The sequence below is a fragment of the Cuculus canorus genome, chromosome 3 (assembly GCF_017976375.1).
Source record: "Cuculus canorus isolate bCucCan1 chromosome 3, bCucCan1.pri, whole genome shotgun sequence".
NCBI lineage: Eukaryota > Metazoa > Chordata > Aves > Cuculiformes > Cuculidae > Cuculus > Cuculus canorus.
Genome location: NC_071403.1, coordinates 29,237,723 through 29,263,958, shown reverse-complemented (window position 1 = coordinate 29,263,958; position 26,236 = coordinate 29,237,723).

Genomic DNA, 26,236 nt, shown 5'->3' with positions numbered 1-26,236 from the left:
ATTAATATAATAAAATAAAAAAGGAAAGTAGATTGATGGTTCTGTTATTCCTGAATATATTAGTTATATTATGTACCCTTAGTTGTACTATGTACCCTTCTTTATGCATTTTTTCCTAACCAATGTAAAATTGCAGAGAGTACTGTGTATTTGTGCAAATTTTCTTGCTGCTGAGGGAGCACCAGCAGGTTGGTACAAATGTGGGTTTTCTGTGAGGAAAAGAAAGACTTTGCTAAAACGCTGTTGGTGGATGCTCACTGTTTAAGTGGACATCATTAACCACTTGATGTGCAATATAACGTTTGCATGCAAGACATCAGAAATTACAGTAAATTAACGAGCTTGACACCAAACCAAATAAACAAAAAACAGAGATAAGAAAGCAATCAGATTTCCATTAAAAGGTTCAAGTTAGTGAGGTTGAGTGACAGAAGTAATATAAGCTAATCTATAAATGTGGATTCCTGTAGGTGCCAAAATGAGGACTGTGTGCCATGTTAGTTCCTCTTAAGAAGATAAAATAGAGGTTAAGTTGGAGTTAGGTGGACCAGACCCTGTGCTGACCCAAGGCCAGCAGCATATAGGTGTCCCATGAGACTGCTCAGACTGGCACTTTTTCACAGGTGAACCAGTGGGTCCAGTATCTGCTTTTTCTTCTTATTTGAATATTTTGGCTTATAACCTTATGTCAACTTCAAAGGCATTTTACCAGCATAGGACAGCTTCTCTACTGCCATTTAAGGTGAGGCTGTAAAAGCTTTTCCTGACTTGACAATCCTCAGGCTTACCAGCTTTTCAGTTTCCACTCATTTCAGAGGAGTTCTAGAAAACTTGAACATTTCCTCACCCATTTAAAAGCTCTCCCCTTTATTGCAAAAATAGACTCTTAAAGAAAATTAAATAACCTAATTCCAGACAATAATAAAGAAGAAAAAGACAGTGAAACCTAGGAAATTGTGGCAACTAATACGGCTGAGTACTGCCAGCACTATAAACCAAGAATTAAAGCAGTTAAAAGTTACATTATGTAAATCATGACTGCTGTGGTCCGATTGAAAATGACTGGAATTAATGAGAAGTTTCATGTTGTGCATCTACGTTATAGAAAGCAAAGATCAGACTGAAGTTCAAGCTTACATTGTTTAAACTTGTCACACTTCTTTCTGCTCACACAGCTGACTATTCTCCTGCAGGCTCGGTGTCCAAAGCCACATCCACATTGCCAAAAAGAAGGCAACCTTTAAACCAGATGTCATAGTCTAGTTCTGTCCAACTTACCCAGCAGTCAGTCTTAAGTCTCCCTGGTTTGCATGTGGTGACATATATGGTTCCAAAGAATAATTTTTAGTTGTGTGTATACTTGTGGAGGTTTTTGGTTGATTACTTTTCAGATCGAAGTGTGCCAAACACATGAGGGCAGCTATGACTTCACACCATGGAGGTGAGCGTGCCTGTTGCCTTCACTGAGTAGTGGCAAAACCACAGCAAGTCACCTATTGATGCACAACTGAAAAAGTGCGTGCCAGTCCTAGTAGTGTCATGTGATGTGACGACAGAACCAAAAAGGTCAGCACAAGGTCTGGCCCACCTAAGTCCATTACAACCTCTATACCAAACGCTGAAGAACCAACATGGCACACAGACCTCATTTTGGCACTTGCAGAACACCATGTTTCTAGGTGAGCTTATATTATTTTCTTAAGAGTAGATGGTGTGGAGGTAGCCTGGGAAGTGAGGACATTGTGGGGAACAAAAGGAGGACGGCTGCTGTGGAGTACAAGGTGAACCCTTGTTCCTGGACAAGGGAATGAAGATCCCAGGCTCTGGGCTGGTGGGGCTCCCAGGAGAATTGTAAGCTGGGAAAGTGTCACAGAGTCTTGAAGGGATCCTGGGTACTGAGATACAAGGCTATAAACAGGGAAGAAAAAAATGTCTGCCCATATCCATGGTACCCAAACACTATTGCTTTTCAGAGTGTTACTTTATCCTTTCTGGTCTCCATACCCTACTCCTAGAGCTGTTGCTCAATCACCTCTCCATCTTTCTTCTCCCCCACAGTGATACCTCTATCTCCATTGAAAAATAAAATATTGCTGCCCTCCACCCTTCACACACTGTGAAAAGAATAAAATTGCTTCCTTTTTATGTAGTCTTGGACTAAAATTCAACTATGTCTATTCTGCTGAAGAGTGTTCAGTTGACACTGGAAAAGAACCTCTGGTGACATGATAGCTAAGCACATAAGCAATTGTAAGCATGGTATATGCATAGCAGATCTTGGGTAGAGGAAGATTTGGACTGGCAATGAGCTTTATTGCTTTTCAAAATGATAAGGTTCTTGTCATGGCAACAGCCTGTTTCGATGTCCTGACCTGTCAGATAAGGATCTTGTCACTGAACCTTAGCTTGATATTGAATGGCAAATTCTCATCCCTGACAAGAACTGCTGAGAACAGAAGGGTGCATATGATCGCTATCCATTTCCACAGATAATACATTCTGAATTCTAGTTAAAGAAAGTTGCAAGTGTCTATGGTCTACTCCTGGATTTCAAAGGTTTGTTGGGGAGAAAATCTAACTTTTCTAGCATTTCTGACCCTGTCTGGCATACACGATCATACTCTTCTTCTGCTCTCCCACAGCCGTGCTGGGTACTGGGTACCGGCATAATTTGTGGAGTTCCTCTTTTTGGGGCAGTTTGGAGGCACAAAAATTCCAATGCTCCCTCGGGTGCAGGGAGGCAATTTTCTATTCTTACCATCTTGGTCCAATGCTTTGTTTTAAAATTTCTTGTGGATTGATCAGGGAGAACATTTTTTGTAATATAATTGGTGGCACTATTTGCTTCTGAATATAATAAGCCATGAAAGGTACCAGTACTCTTTAGACTACAGATGGGATGTTACTGGTAGATCTGTATTCTCGGATTCTTTCTACAGAATTCTCCCCTCTATCCCCAACAGTGACTTCTCAAGGAAGAGGGAAGGGTTTTACACCGCTGCTGGTTTAATGTTAGTACAAAGCCCTCTCAGAAAAGATGCATTATTGTGGAAATCTAGGATTTAGTGAGTCTTAGGAAGGCAAGGTAACCACCAGAAAACGCTACAGTTCAATATCACAAAAGTAGACTCAATCTATGAGGCCTGGTCCTGTGTGTGGTGATTCAGGGATAGTTCATGAAGGAAAAGCGGCTCTGCCATTATGAAGTAAGTTCAAGGCTGCTGCAAAGAGGGACATAATAATCTTGGTGGATGAGAGAAGAGCAGAGAGCTTGTATCAAAGAAAATTCAGGTTGGATCTTAGAAAGGTCTTTCTAATGGTAGAAACAGTGAAGCACAACGACAGATTTTCTGGGGAGGATATGGATCTGCAGAGCTGGAAATTTTTAAGAACTGTTGAGAAAAAAACCTATGAGATAGAACATCACTGAAGCTGATCCCTCTGTGGCATAGGGCGAGCTAGATGACTCCCTGAGTTTCCTCTAGACTATGTTTATGTAAGCCTGTAGGTTTTATTGCATGGCTCTTGACATATTGTATTTTGCGTGTAGAACCACATTCTGGAAACAGGACTGTAGCTACCACTTAATGAGTTTCTAATTACTGTGATTGTGAATATGAATTCCAAATGGTGGCCAATCACAAAGAAATTAAGTAAATCCAAACTGCAAGAGGTGTATTTTAAGCTAAGTCTGTGATTTGTGAATACTTTGTATTGACAAAACTAAGGAAGTCCAAAGTACAGGGTAGAGGAACTTCTTACTGCTGAGTGTTACATACTGTCGTGAAACTTACATTTCACTTAGAATTAAATTTTGCTACAGGCTGAGATTTTTTAAGGCTTCCCACTGCCTAAAAAACATGGAAGTTGTTTTCTATGCATGTTTATTTATCCCTTTTCACCAGGAAAATACTTTTACAGCTATTACAGTAGTGCTTTAGAGAGTTTAATATAATTGAAATGCTGTAGGCAGGGGGAAAAAAATAATGTTTTGGAGGTGGAGTTCCCAAAGGAAACTGAGTTCTGGCTCCAACTACATTTTCTGGCTAGAATCCTGCTTTTTAGATAAATGTCAGACAGGAGTTTTGAAGCTGAAAATAGAAGCAGATGATGAAAATAATTCTAATCACTAAAGCAAGATACAGAAGCAGCAGAACAGGAAAGTGGTCCTAGGTGAAGCTAATAAATCCATGTCTGACAGCTAGATACATTGGAGTGTACAAATTATATGCTTTTATCCAGGGAGAATTTTTGAGCAAGATTAAGGTTTTAATGTGATTGCCTTCTTGTGACAATTGGAAGGAACAGCATTATTCGTTGCAGTGAGAGGGCACTGAGCTAAGGTCACTGAATGTTCAGTCTTCCACACTGCACTTGAATCACCTTAGGTAGCAAATTGCATGCTCTACTTTAAACAAGAAAACAGAGGCAAATCACAATGGCTGAGAAAGAATGGAGGTGTGCATGGGCTCTTTTGGCATTAGTCAAACAGTGAGTGTCATGCTAAGAGAGAGAATGGGTAAAAGACAGAAAGAAATAAAAATGACATGTTCTATTTACTTTTGTTCATGTTTTTAAAAATACAGTTTCTTTATTCTTAGATTATTGCTGAAGTACATGGATCTTAAAGTCGCAAAAATATAACAACTTAGGAAATAGAACCCCTCCTTTCTTCCCCCTTACCCTCCATTGCAGCGATTAAAGTACTTTGGATACTTTGATGTTTTATATTCTAATTCCTTTGTTGTGATTTTTATGGTGGCTTTGAAGGTTACTTTGCAGCTTTTTTGTATTTTCTTTCCTAATAGTTTTATCAGGACATGCTTCTATTACAGCTAAAGCACTTAAAGAAAATACATTATTTAAATGTGGAATGGAAAGAGAGAAAATGTAAGACTACGGTACATTTTTCTTTGTCATTCAGAGACATAATAGAACAACTCAGAAGACATAAAAATAAAATTAAGATGGGAAACCACGTACTTTCCTGACTTATCAGCTAGCCACATCCAGATGTGGTCTTTCCACCTTTAACTTGCATGAGCTTTGTTTTCAGAATACAAACAAGTAAGTAGCTTATATCTATGTATTCTGAAGGCGAAAAAAGCAAGGCACTGACTTAAAAAAATGGCGAACAAACCTCCTGCTTCTGACAATAGCAAAGGGTCTTTCTTTCTAACTGCCTCTATTCCATGCATTTATACTATGCCAACTATTCTCAACCCAATTCATTTTATTATAATAATAATTGTTCTTTATTGCAGTAACATCTAAGGATGCCAAATAGGGTTCAAGACCCTATTATTCTAGGCACCATCTATGTGCATAATAAAACCATCTCTGCCGCAAAGAGCTTACGATCTTGACATATGACAAGGCACAACAGTAAAAGAGAACAAACAATTGCAGGGGAGGGATGGAGGGGAAGCTATCAAGAAAGCCATTACACTGGGTGTGCTAAGTAGCAGTGTCTGAACACTAACTGATTAACTATTGTCAAGGGCTTTGTATAATCTGTAGAAATATTTTTCACTGTGCCTTCTATACCACTTATTTTTCATTTTTTACAATGAAAATGTGCTTGTTACACCTCTTGAATAATCTCCTGAGCTGGTGGTAGGAGAGTGGGCAGGGGAAGGAAATTTGGAAGACAGAAAAGATATATGATTTCTAAAGATAAAACATAAAAAAGATAAGGAGAGGTTTGGCTCCAACTGTACCTTATAGTTGTACCCAAGTACATCAAGGGCAATCCCACCACTTTAGTCTTAAAAAGGACTAAAGGAAAATGGAATAACTTTTGCTGTTAATACCTTTATCATGCATCTAATGCACGTCTAAGGAAACAATGTACATATACACAGTCTGTGAGAATGCTCTTATTTTCTTCCTTTTTAAGGTTTGTGGTTTATTTTCATAGTAAACACGATAATTTGGATGTATAGTAGAAAGGGGTTGAATTCACTTATTTGGCTGAAATGCAGAGGTGTCAATTTTCTCTTTCTATTCTTGAATTACATGATCATAACATCCCTTCCTAGTACGGGTTTTCTATAATACACATAGGCACCAGCATTCTGTAAATTTTCTGCTAGTCAATTATTACGTGAGCATATTAAAGAGAACGGATGACCACAGAAGATGTGGAAGTAGAAATAGCTACAATTTTTTTTAATCTCAGGAAAGGCTTAAGAGAAACTGTGTAGTGTTGGCAGTTTCTCAGTTTAAACTACTAAATGTGATGTTTTCGAAGTATTATTATCTACTTCTTTGAAGGGAAAAAGAAGTTGTAGAAAAAAAGTGTGGTAAACCAGGTTTGTTAAAATGCCCAAAATAGGTGTCATTTAACAATATTTCCCCAGGATATATATACAGAATCAATATAAGATTACGAAGTCCTGTGTGGCCCAGGAGTAACTGTGCTTACTGAAGTGGGTTTTTGATGTCTTGCAAGTTACTCATGCTTGTGATGGTTCAGAAATATCCCTAAACTTTGCTGTAATTTTCTTTTGTGCCCAAATAGCTTTGTGGAGATGGTAGAGGTGGTAGGAGTGCCTAACATGTACCATCGAGTTAATATCTGGTGTCCAATGCTGAAGTCTGTTGAATATCTGTTGGCTATGGGGTGGAAACATGAGGCCAGTGGCTATAATTATGGTTGCCTGTTGGGTAGTAGAAAATGCTCCTACGAGCTGGCTTGAATGGGAGAAGAGAGAAGATGTTAAAGTGCCCATGGAGCTGTGGAGATGATGTGGATGTCCTAGTGGGACATGGCTAGACTGGCAGCAGTGAGCCAGATTCATGGGTCCAGATTTTAATGCCCAGACCTTGGCTGAACCACTTTCAGGACAGCACTGGTTGAATTTAAGCATAGTTTCCTAAAGAGCTTGGAGACTGACTTCTCCAGAGCGATATTCACTGCAGACTCCTATGGTTTCTCTTGGTCTAAAAGGAATATGTAGGCAGCATAAAGTTAGCAAACACTACCTTTGGGTAATGATCTCAGTGAAAGTAAATTCCATTACTTTGTCATCTTGCTTTGCATGTTAGCAAATACCACTTGTAACTGACCTCCAACTGAATTTAACCCCATTTGCCACAAGTCTTAGGGCCCGGCCACTGGGCCAGATTTTACCCAGCAGAGAGTACGCCTGTCCAGCCCAGTGGCAGCCAGTTTCTCAAGCAGAATACTGTGAGAAACAGCATCAAAGGCTTTACTGAAGTCCAAGTACACTACATCCATAGCCTTTGCCTCATCCATTAAGTGGGTCACTTTGTCACAGAAGGAGATCAGTTTAGCTTGGCAGGACCTGCCTTTCATAAACCCATGCTGACTGGGCCTGATCACCTGGTTGTCCTGTGTGTGCTCTGTGACAGCACTCAAGATTACCTGTTCCACAACCTTCCCTGGCACTGAGTTCAGACTGGCAACCCTATAGTACCCTGGATACTCCCGCTGACTCTTCTTGTGAATGAACGTAACATTTGCCACTAATATAGCTCCCTAAATATCCTTGGGTGGATCCCATTTGGCCCCATAGACTTGTGAATGTCTAATTGGCCAAGCAGGTCTCTAACCATTTCCTCATGGATCATGGGAACTTTGTTCTTCTCTGTTTTCTGGCTCATGAGGTTACCTTACTATTAAAGACTGAGACAAAGAAGGCATTAAGTACCTCATCCTTTGTCACTATTGTTCCCCGTGCACCCAGTAAAGGATGGAGATTCTCCTTGCCCCTCCTTTTGTTGTTGATGTATTTGAGGAAATTTTTATTATCTTTCACAGAGTTCGCCAATCTAAGCACTAGTTGGGCTTTAGTCCTTCTGATTTTTTTCTCTACATAATCTCACTTCATCCCTGTAGTCTTCCTGAGATGCCTGCCCCTTCTTCCAAAGCTCATATACTTTCCTCCTTTTTCTGAGATCCACCCAGATCTCGCTCAGCCAAGATGGTTTTCTTCCCCATCGGCTCATTTTCCAGCACACAGGGATGGCCTTCTCTTATACCACCAGGATTTCCTTCTTAAAGAGCATCCAGACCTCTTGGGCTCCTTTGTCCTTAAGGACTGTCTCCCATGGAACTTTATCAGCCAGCCTTCTGAACAGACCAAAGTCTGCCCTTTGGGAGTCCAAGGTGGCCATTCTGCTGACTCTTCCCCTCATTTCTCTTAGAGCTAAGAATTATATCATTTCATGATTACTGTGCCGCAGGCATCCACCCACCATCACATCTCCCACAAGGACTTCTCTGTTCACAAACAACAATTCCAGTAGGGCATCTTCCCTAGTAGTCTCACTTACCAGCTGTGTCAGGAAATTGTCTTCCACACAGTCCAGGAACCTCCTAGACTCTTTCATCTCTGCTGTATTACACTTTCAGCAGACATCTGGTAAGTTGAAGTCTCCTACAAGGACAAGTGCTAGTGATTGAGAGACTTATCCAGTTCCTTGTTGAATAACTCATCAGGTTCCTCTTCCTGTCTGGGTGGTCTGTAGCAGACTCCCACCACAATGTCTGCCCTATTGGGTTCTCTGCTTGTTTTTACCTATACTCAACCCTGTCATCACTATCATTAAACTCAAGGCTATCAAAAAACTCTGTAACACAGAGGGCTACCCCAACACCTCTCCTTCCTCGTCTATCCTCCTGAAGAGTTTATAGCCAACCATAGCAGCATTCCAGTTATGTGAACCATCCTACCATGTTTCCATGATGGCAATCATATTATAGCTTTCTTGCCTTATAATAAGTTCTAGTTCCTCCTGGTTTTTGCCTATGCTGTGTGCATTGATGTAGATGTACTCCAGTCATGCTGCTGATCCCACTACACTCCTAAGGAGAATAGTCTTAATTCCTAAGTGACTACTCACTGAATTTTCTAATCCGTCATTAATCTTTACATCTTTTCTGCCATTTGAAATGCTATGCTATCCCCCACTTCCTCTGAGGTGGCAGACCAAAGGTCTTTGCTAACACAGCATCCCTCAGGCGCTGGAGTGCCATTCCCAGGCTTTTTTTTATCAAGCCTGGTTTTGTGCACCCCATCCTTGGGTGGCAAGCCTGGTGTTGTGCAGGCCAACCCATAATCAAAGAACCCAAAGTTTTGCTCCTCATACCATGTTCGGAGCCAGGTATTTATTTCCCGTCTCTTCCTACTACTTTCATTATCATTCCCTGTAACTGAAATGACAAAGAGGTAATGGCTTGTCAGAAAGGTAGGCACTGCAGGAATAGGTTTAGCTATTATTTTTTCAGATTTAACCCTTCATACATCACTATTTTACTTATGAATTTAAAATTTCTCTTTTGCTTTCTCTGTGTAAAACGCACACACAAGGGCATACAGACAGACACATATGTGTCGACATGTACACATGTACAGGCATATATGATTTTGACAAGTGTCTCCCTGAATCCTGGGGAAAAAAACAAATATCATTTTCCTGTTAAGCTGAATTGTGTTCTGCAATCTGCTACTGTTCTACAAGGTGGATTTTAAGAATTAAGAAGAAAAAAAATAAAACCTCTATGAAAAAACCAAGCCCTCGATCTAGTCAGTGTCAATTAAAAGGGTGCCTCTGATGCAAATGCCACATCAGCACCAATTTTGTCACTTAAGAACTTTAAGATCAGAAGCAATTACCTTCAATAGCACCTTGTTTTTATGTGTCTACCCTTCATAGCCTTAGCTAGTAACTCGGCCTATACCATAATTTACACTGACATCTAATTTCAGTGGATCTGCAAGCAATCTAACTGAAGATGGAGAAACTGAAGAGTGAGGAGTCTTGCTTTATCACTGCAGACGTAAAGATTCATTATTTTTTGCCAATACAGAAAGCGAGTCTTATGGAAATGAAGGGGTTTTTTTGTGTGCATATGTGTCTGTTTTGCATATCTCATTACTTGAATTATTTCCTGGTTTAGGCAAATGATTGCTGCCTTTAACTAGATGATTAAACACTCTAACAGCTCACAAAGAAAAAACTCCAGCCAAATGCTACTAACATTGAGTAGATTTACCATTTTCAAGTGTCTCCACAAAATGGGAGCAAAAGAAAAAGAGTGCATTCATTGCTAATCATATTCTTTGAAGTATGGTAGAGACCTGGCAATTTTATATTGTGTGCGAAAGTCACAGTATTAGTCTAAGATTATTTTAAGAAACACTTTTATCATTTTCTAACTGACAGAAAGGGCAAGTCTGCCAGCCATGCAGCTTGATATTTCCTTGTGAAACAATGAAAGAACCTTACAATGTGATTAATGACTTGCATCCATTTTCTCTGATCCCCAAACTTGAATATAGAGAACAGAGCTGATCTTTGCGCTATTATCCAGCCTTCAATTCAGACCAGGCTAATACCAGCACAATTTCTTTTGCAATGTTTGTTCCCCAAGCCAAGGAATTTGCATATCACAGAGAATAAGGTTATGTAACCCAGTGGTTGATTTCAACGGTGCAAATTTGCTGTCAGGGCTGTTGTTGTCACAAATAGCACGGTTTTAAAGCAGGTGTTATAAAAAATGTGTATTCTTGCTTTCTATTTTACAGTTGGCTAAACTACTTAATATTGTGAATGCATAATTAGTAAGAGAAATGTTTACAAGTTGTATGTCAGTATGTACCTTTTTCATTAGTGTTATGCAGATGGTGAAACAAGACAATTGTCACAAAAGAGAACTCTCAGCTTCTTTATCTGGAAATACATCGTGCTTACATCTCTCTTTCCCAAACTGTTTTGAGATTGTTGTCGCTCACTTTCATACATACTCTTGTAGAACCACTGCAAATGCCATAAATCAAAAGTTTAGGTGACTTTTGATTTTGAGTCATCTTTGTGAGGTCCACTAGAGAGAATGACCTGTTTCAAATTGGACCAAAAGACGGAGAGCCTGAACATCAAAGGATGCTCAAGTCTGACAAGTGTCACAGAAGGACCATGATACTGAGGGTAGTTCACTTGCTGACTTACCACTTTTGTCCACTCACACATAAAATGATCATCAAAGGGGAGAAAAAAAAAATAACATGCTGTGAAGAGGGAGAAGAAACATGTAAGGGAGGAGTTCTTACTTATGCTCATTGCAGAAGTATTGGCTGCAGGCTCATAAAGTATAAACCAAATTGATGAAGGAATAAAAAAGGACAGTTTTACTGTTTTAGTTTCTTGCCAGTTTTCCATGATGGGAATGCAGATTTTCTGAGGTGTAACCTCAGATACCGAAGTTACAGCAAACAGACAAATAAATACCAATGCAGGTGAATATACAAAACTGATGCAGTCAGATTCCTGAGCTCCTCGTAGATAATCTTCTACTGTAACACAGCTGAATTGGCAGAAGTGGAAATGTGGAAGTTAAAGTATTTTTAATCCTGCTGTATATATTGAGCTATTATTTCTGAATTATAGAGAAAAAGCACTGATTTGACCAGTAGCAACATTAGCAGTTTCCTTACAGAAAGCATTCCATCTAGTGTCATTTAAGCAGCCCTAGTTTGTTTAGCCAAAGTAATAATAAAATTAGCTTTGACACCAAGAGTTAGATGTGCAAAGCATCAGGCATTTGAGGCTAAAAACTTTTTGATATTCTGGATGTCTTTCTATACTCAAGGCATTATCCCATTTGCTGGGCAAATGTTATAGTGTAAAAATCTAAGTGCCATGAGTCCTAACTGCACTTTTCCTATGTAGGGAACTTTGTTGTCTTCTTGGAGGGCTGAGAAGTCAGTCACAACCATGTGACATACTCAGAGATGTGGCTTGCACTTGGGTAGTAAGCAAAACACATTCCTCCCCTCTGTCCTGTACCTCCACTGTCCCTGCCTTGGCAAATGTTCCAAATGGTCTCACTTGTCTCATCAGACTTCACTAACCAGGACCAAAGGCTCTCATCTTTCTGTGGTGTAAGCTTCTTCTGGATGAAAGACAGCCTTTTCAGGACTGAGAGTATCAAGCCAGAACAGAGACCAATGCTCATTTACCTTAATTGATTAATTGATTGATTTTTTTACTCAGTTGCAGAAATGAAGGTCTTGAGAGCTGTGAAGGATGGCAAGGTCTTTACATCATTCTCCAGTGAATCGTCAGTCTTTCCCTTTACTAGTTAGTTCTCCATTGACTTCTAATAACCTTTCTGAGGCATCAACTTATTCCATTAGGGCAGGAACTTTAGAGGTAATTTTATAGTACAGGTTTTAGAGGACATGGACGTAGAGGAAACTTCCTTCAGCCTTCCAGGCAACGAGATTTAATCTACCAGCTCTCAGAAATTATTCTTGTTCAAACTGTTGAAATTGCAAAGTTCAGTTACAAATGTATTTTGTTATGAACATTATTGACATCATTTAAGGCATCTGTGTTAACTTCTTTCAGTAATACTTTCTATGATAAGCTCTTCACTACCAATCCACAAATGACTGAACATTTTTTACTTCAAAATTTGTTGCTGAGGACGCTTGTCAAGTATAATACATAGAAACATGTATGTCTTTTTGTTTCTTGATATAATTCCAGGTATAGTTTTTCTCTAAATTAATAAAATGAAGTCTCCATCTGAATGCAAATCTGATTCAGGGCTTTTAGAAAAATCTGCCTTGGTACCAATCTTCCCTTTAGATAAGTTTTTATACAAACCAGTTCTACTTCATCTGCACTATTTCTTTCTTTTTTTTTTTCTTTACTCTCTGTTGCATTGACAATGTACAGTGAAACTACACTGTCTTTATGTATATTTATGGCTTTCTGAAGAAAGCCACTACCTACTTCCCATCAGGATTGTTATTCCTCCATTCTTCTTTTATGGCTGTTAGAGCATTTTAATGTCCGATACCAGTGGCTCCATTTTCTTTACTTTGTTGTCCAGGCTTTTTACATTAATCTAGGAATATGTAAATTGTTTCTTTCAGAACTCATGCAATTTCCTATGTCAGTTAGGTGCAGTAACTTTATTACCTGCATTAACTTCTACTCTGATTTATTTTCATATTGTGTTTCTTTTTTTCCCCTGTTATTTTTATTTCCTTTAGTTTTGTTATTGATCTTCCTTCCTTCCATGTCTCCTAACCCATTATTGCGGTCTTGCTTTTCTTGGATTTCTTTCTCCTGGCTTTTCTTTTCTCTGTGCACTGAAAATAGTTGTGAATTTTCTCTCCAAAATATTCTTAATTTCCATTATTTTTTTTCATAAGGACTATCTACACTGACCGTAGAATCTCAGTAATGGAAGGATTTACAGAAGGAAGTTTGATGAGAAAGTGAAGAGACATCTTTTCTGTTGCAATGTCCCTGGTAGCCCTTTAGACCTCAGGCTTTTCAGGGACCTACTCATATAATGTTGCATGCCCAAAAGCTTCTGGAGAGGTTGCTTATTGCTTTGCCACTTCTTAAGCTGGTCTGTGGGTGTTTCTTAAAAGTCTTCACTGCCTCTTAAATATCCTTAGTATTACCTCGGTAGAATGGGCAGTAATCTGTTTTTAATAATCATCAGATGTGTGAAATATCTCACTTGCCAGTTCCCCACAATTACCCCTATAGCCAAGAAATGTTAAGATAGAATAAACAAAGTATTTATAAATTCAATATATTAAGAGCTTAATTACTATGTTTAGAAAAGGAGCACATCCATAAAGAAAATCTGTATGTTAGATCATCTCCAAAAGATTTCTTTCTTTCTTTGATCAGACAAGCTGTCAAGATGGTTAGATGGTCTTGCATGCTCAAGGATTTTTTACAAACTCTTTCTCCAGCATATTACTTTCACCAAAGTTATTATTTTGGGGATGTAGTACCTTATGTTCCATCAGTTCTCTCCAAGTTTCTCTTCAGATTCATACCTTCAGAATGCAGAATCAGATCTGAAGAATTTGTACGGAATCTAAGCTGACTTGAATCCTTGTCTGAATAAAGTGGTGAAAATGATTTACTGGGCTAATTAGTTTTCAGAAAGAATGATGCTCTTTGAGCATAATTTTTAAAGCTGATGATTATCTAGGTTTTAGGCTTACTATCTCAGTTCATAACTAATCACAAATAGAGAAATCACTAGGAAAATGCCCCTTTCCCCCAGGGTGAGTGTGGATCGACAGGCAAATCATTATTATCTTCATCAAGTCCCCAAATTTTCTTTCTGACACAAGCTATAATTCTCCTTACTCTTTTTGCTTACTCCTGTCTCCTGCTAGAAAGTAAATATTTCTCTAAAAGTCACTTCAGAGCCTACTTCTTTTAATACCCCTCTCCCCTTTTAACGCCTCCCCTCTGTATCATTGAACCATTTTGTTTAGAAGGGATCTCTGGAGCTCATTTAATCTTGCTCAAAGCAAACTTAGTTTCACATTTTGATCAGGACCATTGTGTGAGCTGAATGCAGGCAGAGTGCAGGAGCAACCATAAATCCACAGACAAAATGAAAAGAATAAATTTATTTCCACTACCTCACGATCCGGGGCAACTCTGAAAGCAGTAGCCAGCCAGAGCAAGTGAGTACACAGGCACCACAGAGCTTGGTCCTTGTTAGAAAAAAATGTGTGTGCAGCCTGCGACTTGTCCTATACTTATTATGGGGAAGAAAACCAGTTTTCCGTTGTGCTTAGATCTTTCTTACAACACTGCTGAATCTCACATATGTTTTCTAGGATAGTCCTGAGTTCATCACAGGCCTGTGTTACCTAAATGCAAAGGGTTCTACTTGTTAAGCACACAAGACTAAGTGATGATTAGCATGATTTATGTTTTAATACATTCCAGCTGCAAGGTGACTTGAGTGTGTTTACAGTTCCTCCTCTATAAATCTTCCGATATATTCCCACAACCACGTTGAACCAAGTGTGAAAATCTCCTAAGATGGAGACTCCAAAAATTCTTTGGGAACCTGTTACAGTGCGTAATCACTCTCACCATGAACATAGTTTTCCCTTGGTCTGGGCAAATTTCCTTTGCTTCATCTTGTGACTGTTCACTCTCATGCTTCTTGTTGCCAGCTCTGAGAAAAATCTCACTCTATCTTTTCAATAGCTCAGTTTTAGGTATTTCACGGGACCAATCTGATCTCACCTTAGCCTTCTTTTCTCCAGGCTGAACAAATAAATTTCTCTTGGTTTCTGTATATCATGAGCTGTAATCTCGTAACCATCCCAGTCATCAGTTATTACTGGGAGCATTCAAGGTTAGACACTGTTTTTGATGGAGCTTCACAGGGGCAAACCAAAGGGAAATAACCACTGTCTCATACCTCCTAGCTACACTTTCCAGTATGCTGTTATCCTTCACTGCCATAAGGGTGCACTGCTGCCTCATATTCAACTTGCTGTCCAACATGCCCTTATCTGCAGAGATATTTCTAACCAGTCACCTCCCGTCTTGCTGTTACTTGGTGTTAATGTCATGGCAGGTTTTCGCCTTTCCTTTCCTCCAGCTTTGTGGGTCAGCTGTTTTTCCATCTGCCAAAGTCCCCTGCTCTCCCTCTGTTTGATGTTGTTTGTGAACTAGAGGATCCTATCCCAAATGTGTTTAGTAGTATCAGTACTTGTACTGAGCTCTGAGGAGAGCCACTTATAGCTGGGTGCCTGTTAGACTCTAAACTGTTGACCACAATCCTTTTAGTGCAATGATCCAGCGAATTTTTCTCTTTTCTTCATGCCTGCCCATTCTCTCTGTACCCTTTTGGCATGCCTGCAAGAATATTATGGGAGTCTTTCTCCAAAACCTTACTAAAGTCAAGGTACATGACACATATTGCTTTCCCTTTGTCTGCAGAGCCAGTAATTTTGTCATGTAAGGCAATCAAGATTAATTAGGATAATTAAGGATAATTATAGATTTTTCTCTACCTTCCATCAACTTCAGAATCACATTTTACATCTTCACTCTGGTTGTTTCTTTATCTGCACTGATGACAGACTTATTAATTCCCCATCATAATTAGTCCTAAGTTGCACAGATTTGAGGCTTCTCATGAATCTCAGGTACTCTCTTCTCTGTTTTGTCACAACTCTTCCCTTGCAAAGTCTGTATGTCATTCACATTTCTCTTCGGGTGTTAGTCTCTGACTATATCCACTACCTGTTCTTCTCTTGAAAGTCCATTTGCTTATCTCGTTAGTTGTACCGTAGCTTCTGCTTGACTCTTTTCATTGTATTTCAGAGCTTGAAAGCTCTTTATTTAGAGGTTCATTCATAACTCGGTTTTATTTAACTTTGAGTTAAGTATATGGTTGTAGTCAATGATCTTAAAGATCTGTGAGTAGGTTACTGATATAAATATTACTATATGTGAATTTGGCATGGAGCTATGCACTAGCTTAATGATAGGTATTAGATATTTTAAAAATATACTTTGATTTACACAGATGAGAACACGCTTTGCGTAGTTTATTGACAGGGAGGACAATACATTTAAAATTGGTGTGCAAGTTTCATATGCAAAAGAGGGAACTGCACACTTAATCTGAAATGTTCCATAGTTTTGTAGTAGGGGAAAATGTATATCTACAGTTGTAATTTTAGTTGGAGGATGCCCAATTTGTGTGCATATGCTGGAAATGTGAGTTTTAGAAAAAGGAACCTGTCTATCTTGGAGTTTTGGCAGGCTTTGATTTGCAGCTAGGTAGTTGTCTTATATTCCAAACCTGAAGGATCATTTATAAAACCTTTAGACAGTGACCATAGCAGTATTTAGGTGTGAAAGGGATTATTATAGTAAATTAATCTTGTCTAAAAACTAGCAGAATAAAATTTGTTTGGCATTCAGTTAAAAGCACAATAACTTAATCATTTATCTTGACTCAGAATTTTGGCTGTAGCTCTCTGGTTTACACAGTTGCAAAAGGGAAAAAGATACATGCTCCCCGTCCTCTCTATTTCTTATCCAGAACCAAGCAATTATGTTTTAGAAGGAACCATTTAAAGGACGACCAATTTCACTGCAAGCATCTAGGCCTCCAGCAGTTTAGCATGACTTTTGCTGCAATGACATCTGTAAATGTGTATTGTTGCTGCAGTGTGCCTCCTAGTGTTTTCTATAATCCTGTGGCAGAAACTGTATTACTTACTACCTACTGTGTTCAATACTGCATTTCAGTAGTTACTACCATAATGGACATATTATGCTCACCAAAACAGTATGCCTGGGAACCGAGGTAGATGCTTCTCTGTGTGTGTGTAAATGCAAACTGCTTAGACTTACATGTTTTTACACAAGAACACATAATTGAGAGAAGTGGAAAGATTTTTACAGTTATGTATGTAAACATATTTCTCAAGAGACAAATACCTCATGGCATGTACGATATTCTGATTGTCCAGTGTATTACTTTTGAAATAGATATTTTTTTACTAACTGAAGAATTATTTCAGTAAAATGGAGTCTTGCTCCATAGAAGAATGGTCTCACTGAATGCCAAAAAAAGACATGCAATAAATGAAAACAGACAAAATCTGAATATAGCTAAAAGGCAATAAATGAAAACAGACAATAACTAAACACAGTTAAAGGCAGGAAGATTCTTGTGGAAATGTTGTCAAGCTGAATCTACACAAAGTAGAATGGAATGCAAATAGTTTTCTGTATTTTGAAAGACTCATTAACCATAGGATGGAAAGGAATATTAAAATTAAAGAAGTCTAGCAGTCCAAATGCGTATTCAGCTTTAATTGTTCTGCGCTGTCCATACACTTTATCATATATTTTAAATCAGCAGATCAAATATTTTTTTCCCCAGAGAGATGACTCTTTTGTCTTACACTTGAATTCTTACACCCCCGACTAATTTGATTTCATTTTCTCTCCACATTTCCCACTCTTCTGTGCTTTTCCACCAAAGAAAAGCTGAGTGATGAGCTTGGGTTTTTTTTAAGAGAAAAAGTCATCCTGGAGATAGTCTGGACAAGAATGTTGGTCAGAACAGAATGGTTTGGTCAAAGTTTTAAGCATCTTTATCAAGGTTATATATGGGTAATACTGAGCAACTTTAACAGTAGGTTATGCTTCTAGCACTGCTTATATTGTATCTAGTCAAAGCCAAGAGAGGAAAAGAAATAGTTTAAAAAAATAAGAATATAAAACTTAATCAGTATCAGAAACACATAATGTTAAATACATCCTTACCATTTATTTAGGTACTATTAAATGTTAATACTTTTTTTAGTTCGGGTAAAAAACATCAGATTTATTAAAAAAAGAGCAAAAAACGGAGTAGTTGTCCATCAAGAACCCCAAATAACTGGTGACATATAAGAGCTGAGAAGACCAACTGGAAGGAAATTTACACATGCCCTGAAGTGTCAGACCGTGGTGTAACAAACCCAAGTTAGAAGCCTTTCCAGGAAAGGGACTAAGAAAAGAAAACATGCCCTCAGCAAAGGAAGTGAAGCAGATATTGATGCAGCTGGGTTGTTTCTATGAGCTTAGTGCTAGTGAAATGATAAATAGTGGTCATCAGGCTGAAGCTGAAATCTATGAACGCCCAACAGGAATAGTTTTAGTATCCCTCCTATACTGGATAATTAGGCCAAGATAAATACCTTCTGACTACTGTGCTAAATGTACTTGAAAGACAGAGAGGTAAGGACAAAAATATGTGTGTATGGCTATCCTCAGATTAGCCAAACCTGTATTTTTACACATTGATATAAACTGTGGACCCAATCAAAAGTGGAAGAAAGGAGTGTAAGAAGAAAACACTGAGAGAAATGGTAGAAATGTAGTTGAAATGAATAGAAAATGTGCTGTCAATGGATCCAATACAAAGAAAGTTATTTTCTTTCGGAGTAGGATCCTGGATAGCACCTCTGAGGCCTTGTTTCCTGCTGGAGATGACAGAAGGCAGGAGTAAATTAGAGCTGTCTCAAATTTAGACTGAAAACTCAGGTCAAGTAACAAAACAGAAAGCAACATGCATTTTATTTTTGGACAGTAGCTTTAGTGAATAACTTGAAAAAAATTATAGAGGAACTCCAGTTGAACTGAACTTTACAAATCAGTTGAAAATAGTACCTCTGAAACCTTGCCAAAGAAAAAGTCACTTGCAAGCAACTGTGAGGGCTTGTGTCTTCAAAATGCAATCTCAGATTTGTCCAGTAAGGGCACGGCTCATGCTGAGGACTTTGATCTTGCGTTCTGATTTAAGCTCATTTCTGCATCAAAGACATATTGAAGGGCTAAACAAAAGCATATTGTCACCATTGCTGGGAGTGCTTCTAATCACTCTGGGAAATGTTCATTTATGCTAGTTATACATTAGTTGAAATATGATGGCATCAGTTATATTTTATTCACCTTTAGAATTGCACCATACTAGAAGCCTAGAGGAGGGATATAGGAGCCTTTACTGAGCTTATTACTTCCAGTCAGTCTTCCTAGACAAGATAGTGATCTTCACAGAGACAGCTACTCTGGCTTTTGGATTTCGCAAAGTGAAGAGGGGAAAACCCACTGGTTCTATGTAGTTGTGTGCAAATAGATATTACCCGCATACTTTGCACTCTTTTAGGCTTTTCTAGTTAATAGGATTTATGCTTCCTTCTTTGAAAGATTTATGTTTCTTTTATGCTAAAAGTTACCATATTTCAGTACTGTGAGACCTAGGATGATGTCTTACTGTAGCAATCAATCTATGCAGATGACTGTAAGAGGAGAAACATAAAGTAGAGGGAGCTAATTCATTTTGAAACCTTTATATAATTTTACATATCAGCCTGAATCCTTCCCTATGTAACAGTAGCATTTGCTCTTACCATTTCATTCCATTGGCATTTAGTGTGATTTAAATTACTACAGCTACATGAGCAGATGTGTGAATCTCAAGCTTCCTGCGGCTTTTTCAATGCCTGTTTGCTTTTTATAGCTTTGATTATTTTCCTTACAATGATTAAGAGGTGAGACCAAAAAAAAAAAAAAACCAAAACAAAATCTTGGTTGAATGTACTTAGGAACTAGTATGAAATGTAGTCAGGGACACGTTCTTTATACCTCCATAACTCATAAGAAGAAAAGACAAATTATAAATGACGGTATGCCAGCAGACAGAATACATGTAAGATTAATAAAAGTGAGACTGTTGATTAACTTGATAACTCCCTGAATGATGATATAAGAAGTCTGAGCAAGTGCCAGACATACATTTATTAAAATTGCTTGGAGTATGATGTTAGTGTTTAGCCTTTTCTGTTGAATGCACTTTAAGGATTAAAATTCTGCAGTAGTACCCTTTTCAAGCACTTTTAAAATAGCACCGTAATTTTAAAATGTACTTCTTCACAGTATTACTCTTGAGAATTAGGCTTAATTTTCAAAGATAAAAAAGTCACAAATGTTGATGCATCATTATCTGTAGTATACGGCATACTTAGTTTTTGTTTGGAAGAGTAGTGTTAAACAGCCAATTTGAGGAGATAGATGAAACCATACCAGCAGTAAATATGGATTGTTTGCAATTGGAATTGGTTTTAAGTCAGGTCCTTCAGGTTTGTTTTTATTCTTAATATGAGAATATTGTCTGTTGTGAGGAACAAGTGTTATATAGTATTCCTAGTGAAAGTATAGAAAAGGAGATAATTCAAAATAGAATTTCTGTTATTGGTTACTCCCTAGATATTATATGTTTAATTTTTATTTTTCTATAAGGTAATATTTTGGGGGACTTTTAATTTTTTTTTTCAAAGCACATCTGTCATTAAGTTAGTAGAATCTCCTAACCTTTTCATCTGATCTGGTATTTCAATGGCACTAATTGACCTTGAAAAGATCGTCTTCTCAAGTGCCTGAAGTCAAGCAATTAATATTCTTTCTACTTTGGAAATCATGAAATATTGGAAGCCTCATAAACAAACAAATGACCTGAATTTAATAAATGTGTAATATTCAGAAAAAAGGTTAGGCAAGTCTAAACCTTTATTTTCTGTGGTCAAAAGCGTTTCTGACCTTATCCTAAATCTAACAATGGTTCAAATATCCATGATCTCATGCAACCATATAGGTATTAGTACTTAACTGAATCTTCTCGATTCTTGCAAGACGAAAAAATGTGATCCCAAACTTTGATCCTGCTATGTGCAGTTATAATCTTAAATACAATCGGCAGACTAAAACTTAAAAGCAAGTCAGAGACCATTCACACCAGAAAAGTATAAGTCACTTTCAGTGTCATTACTAGCTGTCATCCTAGGCAGGCCCTCTCACTTGCAGCTCTGGTTTTATGCCTGCGCTCAGTGGGGACTTCTGTTGAGAGAAGACCACTTTGGCCTTAAAACCGTTTTTCAGTGCAATCTGGAGAACTCTGAAGTCTCAAACATTAAACTGATTTTTATGAGTTTCCTGCTCCTTTACCTACCCTAATCCAATCCTAACCATAGACAAATCCTCTACAAAGAGCAGAAAAACTTGCAAACTGTTATTTCCTTCTGGAACAAAACTTTACTCTGAACCCTCACAAGCCCTCACAAGATCTATCTATATCAGAACAGAATGAAACTCTCCCCTCATTTTACATTATCATCCTGTGCTAATCTAACCTTCTTCAGCTGCTGCCTTTTCAAATCATATTTGTAATACCAAACTAGCCCAGACAAAACCCTTAAACAGAATCCACAGATTTGTTTTTCTCTTCTTCAACACAATCTCTGAGCCTAAACTGACAGGTTTTTATCACCCGGTAGACTATGTCTATTTCTGCAGTTTCTGCTTTCTTTGACCATACTCTAACCCAAGATTTAACTATTCATAAAAATTGGCCCAGAGAACCACCTCCCTGGAAAACAGAAAATAAAGGTACCTGTCTTCTGGAACCAGTCTTCCTCGTTGTTATGGTGGGCCTGGTGGGAGGTCTCAGTAACAAAGTTGTTAAGTTCCTGTACTCCGAAATCTTTATTATAAAATTATCAAGAAGCTTATTTATGGATTCAATTAAAAAGCGAACTGATTTCTTTACATAAACTTCTTTCTTCCTTACCCAGAACTCTTTTGGATGCATAAAATTTGATCATAAAAAAATATAATATATAAATATATATAATATATAAAATATATATAATATATATATATTTTATATATATAATATATTAAAAATATAATCATAAAAAAATGATTATATTTCAACTTCCTACAGTCTAAGTTCTAAGCCCTAGTCAAAGTACAAACCAAGAAAATTTAAAAGACTTTTTTTTTTTTTACCTGAAACCTTCATTCTAGACTGGTGTCATTTGCAGAATCAACTGCTGAAACTGGCTCTTCAAGATCTGCTCTTTGTATTAAGAAATCCCAGCTCACTAAGGAATAAACCTCTGTCCATAGGGTCATGAACTTTACAAGATCTAGAGTAAATCTAACTCCTTGGATTGTCCAGTCCATGATCTTAGCTGCAGCTATGACCGCATTCCTAGGTTCTCAAACAGAATTGAGGGACAAACAGAGGAAAAGAAAAACAATAAAAAAAAATTATTAAGCTATTTCTTTTTACCACAGAGGAATAAAATGTCTGAGTGAGTACTGAGGGATAAGAAAACATGAATTAACATTCATGGCTTCAGGTCTTGCTCCCAGGGAAGTTAACATGAACTACTGCTCTACTCATATGCTAATAGCTTTGACATGTTTACAAGAACAGAACAAAACACCAACAAAGGAATCTTCCAAAGCGAAAAGAAGCTTTCTTCAAGGTTGGCTCCCGGGGGCCTACTGCCTTAGTGTTCCGTAAACCTCAGTGGAGTCAGCATTCTGAGTTGGTGTTTCACTGTAGCAGACCCATATCTGAGGAAAAGCAAAACATAAGCTGTTGATTTATAAGTCAGGCGCTGGAGGATCCCTAAGTAAATCTCTCCATGCTTTGCTCTCAGAAACTTAAAAAGAACTCAAACAGCAGAGCACAGTGGGATCCACCTCTATCTACTCCATCAAAAGAAAATAGAAATAATTTCTCAAAATAGATGGCTGAACCTTTCAAGATCAACAAAATACTGGGTCTTTATCTGAAGGGGAAACAATCATAAGAACAGTTAGGGAGTGTATAAATTTACAGGACTAGAAGGCAATTATCTGACACTGATTTTTATTATAGTTCAGTGAAGGCCCATGCATTCTGTTTTCAGACCTACGAGTACCGGAGTTTAAAAACTCCCGTTACACTTGAGTTACAAAAATCAAGCAATTCTTTCTGTCTGTCGTGGTGTCTCATCCTAGGTCACAGAAACCTTGTGCACTTACAGAAATAGACTGCATCTGAGAATAACAAGACATTAGGGAAACTGACATCCTTGGTCACCATGCCTGTCATCTTAACAGGAACCATGGAATCATAGAATGATTTGGGTTGGAAGTGTTGCTATGAAAAAGCCAAACTCAATAATCAGTGCTAATTTGATTATTAAGTAGGTATTCCTTTAATACATAATACAATGTTGGACATAGAATCATAGAATCATAGAACAGGTAGGGTTGGAAGGGACTTTGAAGATCATCTAGTTCCAACCACACTGCCATGGGCAGGGACATCCCACTAAATCAGGCTGCCCAAGGCCCCATTCAACTTGGCCTTGAACACCTCCAGGGATGGGGTAGCCACAAATTCCCTGGGCAACCTGTTCCAGTGTCTCACCACTCTCAGAGTGAAGAAATTCTTCCTAATGTCTAGTCTAACTCTCCAGTTTGTACCTGTTCCCCCTCATCCTATCACCACAAGCCTTTATGAATAGCCCCTCTCCACCTTTCCTGTAGGCCCCCTTCACGTAGTGGAAGGTCACTATAAGATCTCCTCTGAGCCTTCTCTTCTCCAGGCTGAACAGGCCCAACTCTCTCAGCTTGTCCTCATATGGAAGGTGATCCAGCCCTCTGATCATCTTTGTAGCCCTCCTCTGGACCCATTCCAACAGCTCCATATCCTTCTTACATTAAGGATCATACAAGGAATCATTTCACCTAATGTGTGTTATCATTGAGGCTAGTTACAGGACTTTTATACTGGTTAAACATATATATTCATGTAGATTCCAGGAAACACTGGTTACATGTTCCAGGAAAATTTGGTTACACAGATGTAGAACTCATTATTGTATCTTATCACCCACTCTTGTACATCCACCACTGTTCCTTTGTGTCTTCAGAATCCTCTGATGCTCTCTATCTTATCTGCTTGCTCATTGTGTCCTTTTGGCGAGCTCAGGTCTGTCCTTTGTTCCTACTGCTGGACAGACGTCCTTGTTTAAACTAGTAAACAAGCTAAACTCCTGTTTCAATCATATTCTTACTGCAAGCTGGCCAAGATTTGATTTTTATTATTCTTATTATTCTTTTTATTAGTATTCTTATTATTGCTTAAGCTAATTCATTCCCTTAACATAATGATTTGTTCCTTCCCTCAGGAGGGACCTTAAAGTTCATCTAGATCCACTCCCCTTGCCATGGGCAGGGACACCTTCCACTAGACCAGGTTGCTCAAAGCCTCATTGAAGCTAGCCTTGAATAGTAACCCTCCTCCGGACCCTCTCTAACAGATCTGTGTTCTTCCTGTGCTGAGGACTCCAGAACTGAAGGCAGTACTCCAGGTGAGGTCTCAAAAGTGTGGGGTAGAGGTGGGGAATCACCTCCCTCGACCTGCTGGTAACACTTGTTTTGATGCAGCCCAGGATATGTTTGACTTTCTTGACTGCAAGCCACATTGCTCGCTCACGTTGAGCTTCTCATCACCAGCACCCCAAAATTCCTCCTCTTTAGGGCTCCTCACAATCCATTCTCTGTCCAGCCCATATTTGTTCTTGGGATTACCCTGACCCCGGTGCAGGACCTTGCACTTGGCCTGGTTCAAACTCATGAGTTTCACACAGGCCCACCTCTCAAGTCTTTCCAGGTCTTTCCAGTGATACAGTATGTGGACTCTTTTTAAATTTCACAAGTGAAATATTTTTATTTAAGCTAAAGTACAGCTAAGTTTCATCTAAGCAGTTTTGGTTTTTTTTAATGTTAGACAGAATATCTGTCTGATGTCATGTTTTCTTTACGATGGTGTTTTCCAGACACTGTTTGTTCTTTGAAGATGGTAATGTTTTGTGTGAAGTAGGATCTGTGCTGAACAGATGTCTCTTCTTCTGTAACCACCTCTGTTTGTAGTATTTTCTATCTTAGGGTCAAGGTCAAGCAGAAAGCTTGAGCCAGCTCCAAATTAGCAAGAGTTTTGACTGTTGCAAAATTTCATAGCATTAAAATTAGACCTTAGAAATTAATAGAACAAGCATAAGATTTTTGGCAAATTTTTTTCTTATGTATGTAAATGGGAAATACATTCTGTAATTGGTCTTTTTCTCGTTGCACATGACTGATGGATACCACTTCCACATATTGCCCAGGCCTGATAAAGGATGCTTGCTTTCTAAAACTCGAAAATGAGTCTCAGAGAGTTTTATTTGCTAGCATTTTCAGTATCACCAGATGGTATCCCTCCCCTCCAGTATGTTGACTGCACCACACAGCTTGGTGTCATGGGAAACTTGCTGAGGGTGCCCTCAATCCCAGTGTCTATATCTCCAACAGAGATGCTAAACAATCTCAGTCCAAATACCAGTCCCTGTGGAAAGCCAGCTGTCACTGGTCTCCACTTGGACATCGAGCTATTGACTGCAACTCTTTGAGTTTGACCATCCAGTCAGTTCTTTATCTGCAGAATGGTCCATCCATCAAATCGGAGTCTCTCCAATTTAGAGACAAAATGTTGTGCGGGACAGTGTTGAATGTCAGTTCAACCCAAGTAGTTGATGTCATTTACTTTTCCCTTATCCACCAATGCCATAGTCCCATCGTAGAAGGGCACCAAATTTATCAGGCACTATTTACCCTGAGTGAGCCATATTGGCTGCAACCAATCACCTCCTTATTTTCTATGCACTTCAGCAGAGTTTGCAGGAGGATCTGCTCCATGATCTTGCTGGGTACAGAGGTGAGACTGGCTGGCCTGTAGTTCCCCAGGTCTTCCTCTGGTCTCTACTGCTTCTCTGCCTAATCTTCCTCTACACTCTATTCTTGGCTTACAGCAACTTAGTCTGAAAAGAAGAAAAGAAAAAATATTACCTTTAAACATTTTTCTAGTTCATATCTGGATGTTGTGGAACACAGTGCTCAGACTAACTGTGCAGCATCTACCTTCCATAACCTTGTAACTAACCACAGCTCAAGCTTCCACATAGTAATATCCCCTAATAATAATAGCTAATAATAGTTTTGCAAACCTTGGCTGTGTGTGACTTGGGCTCCA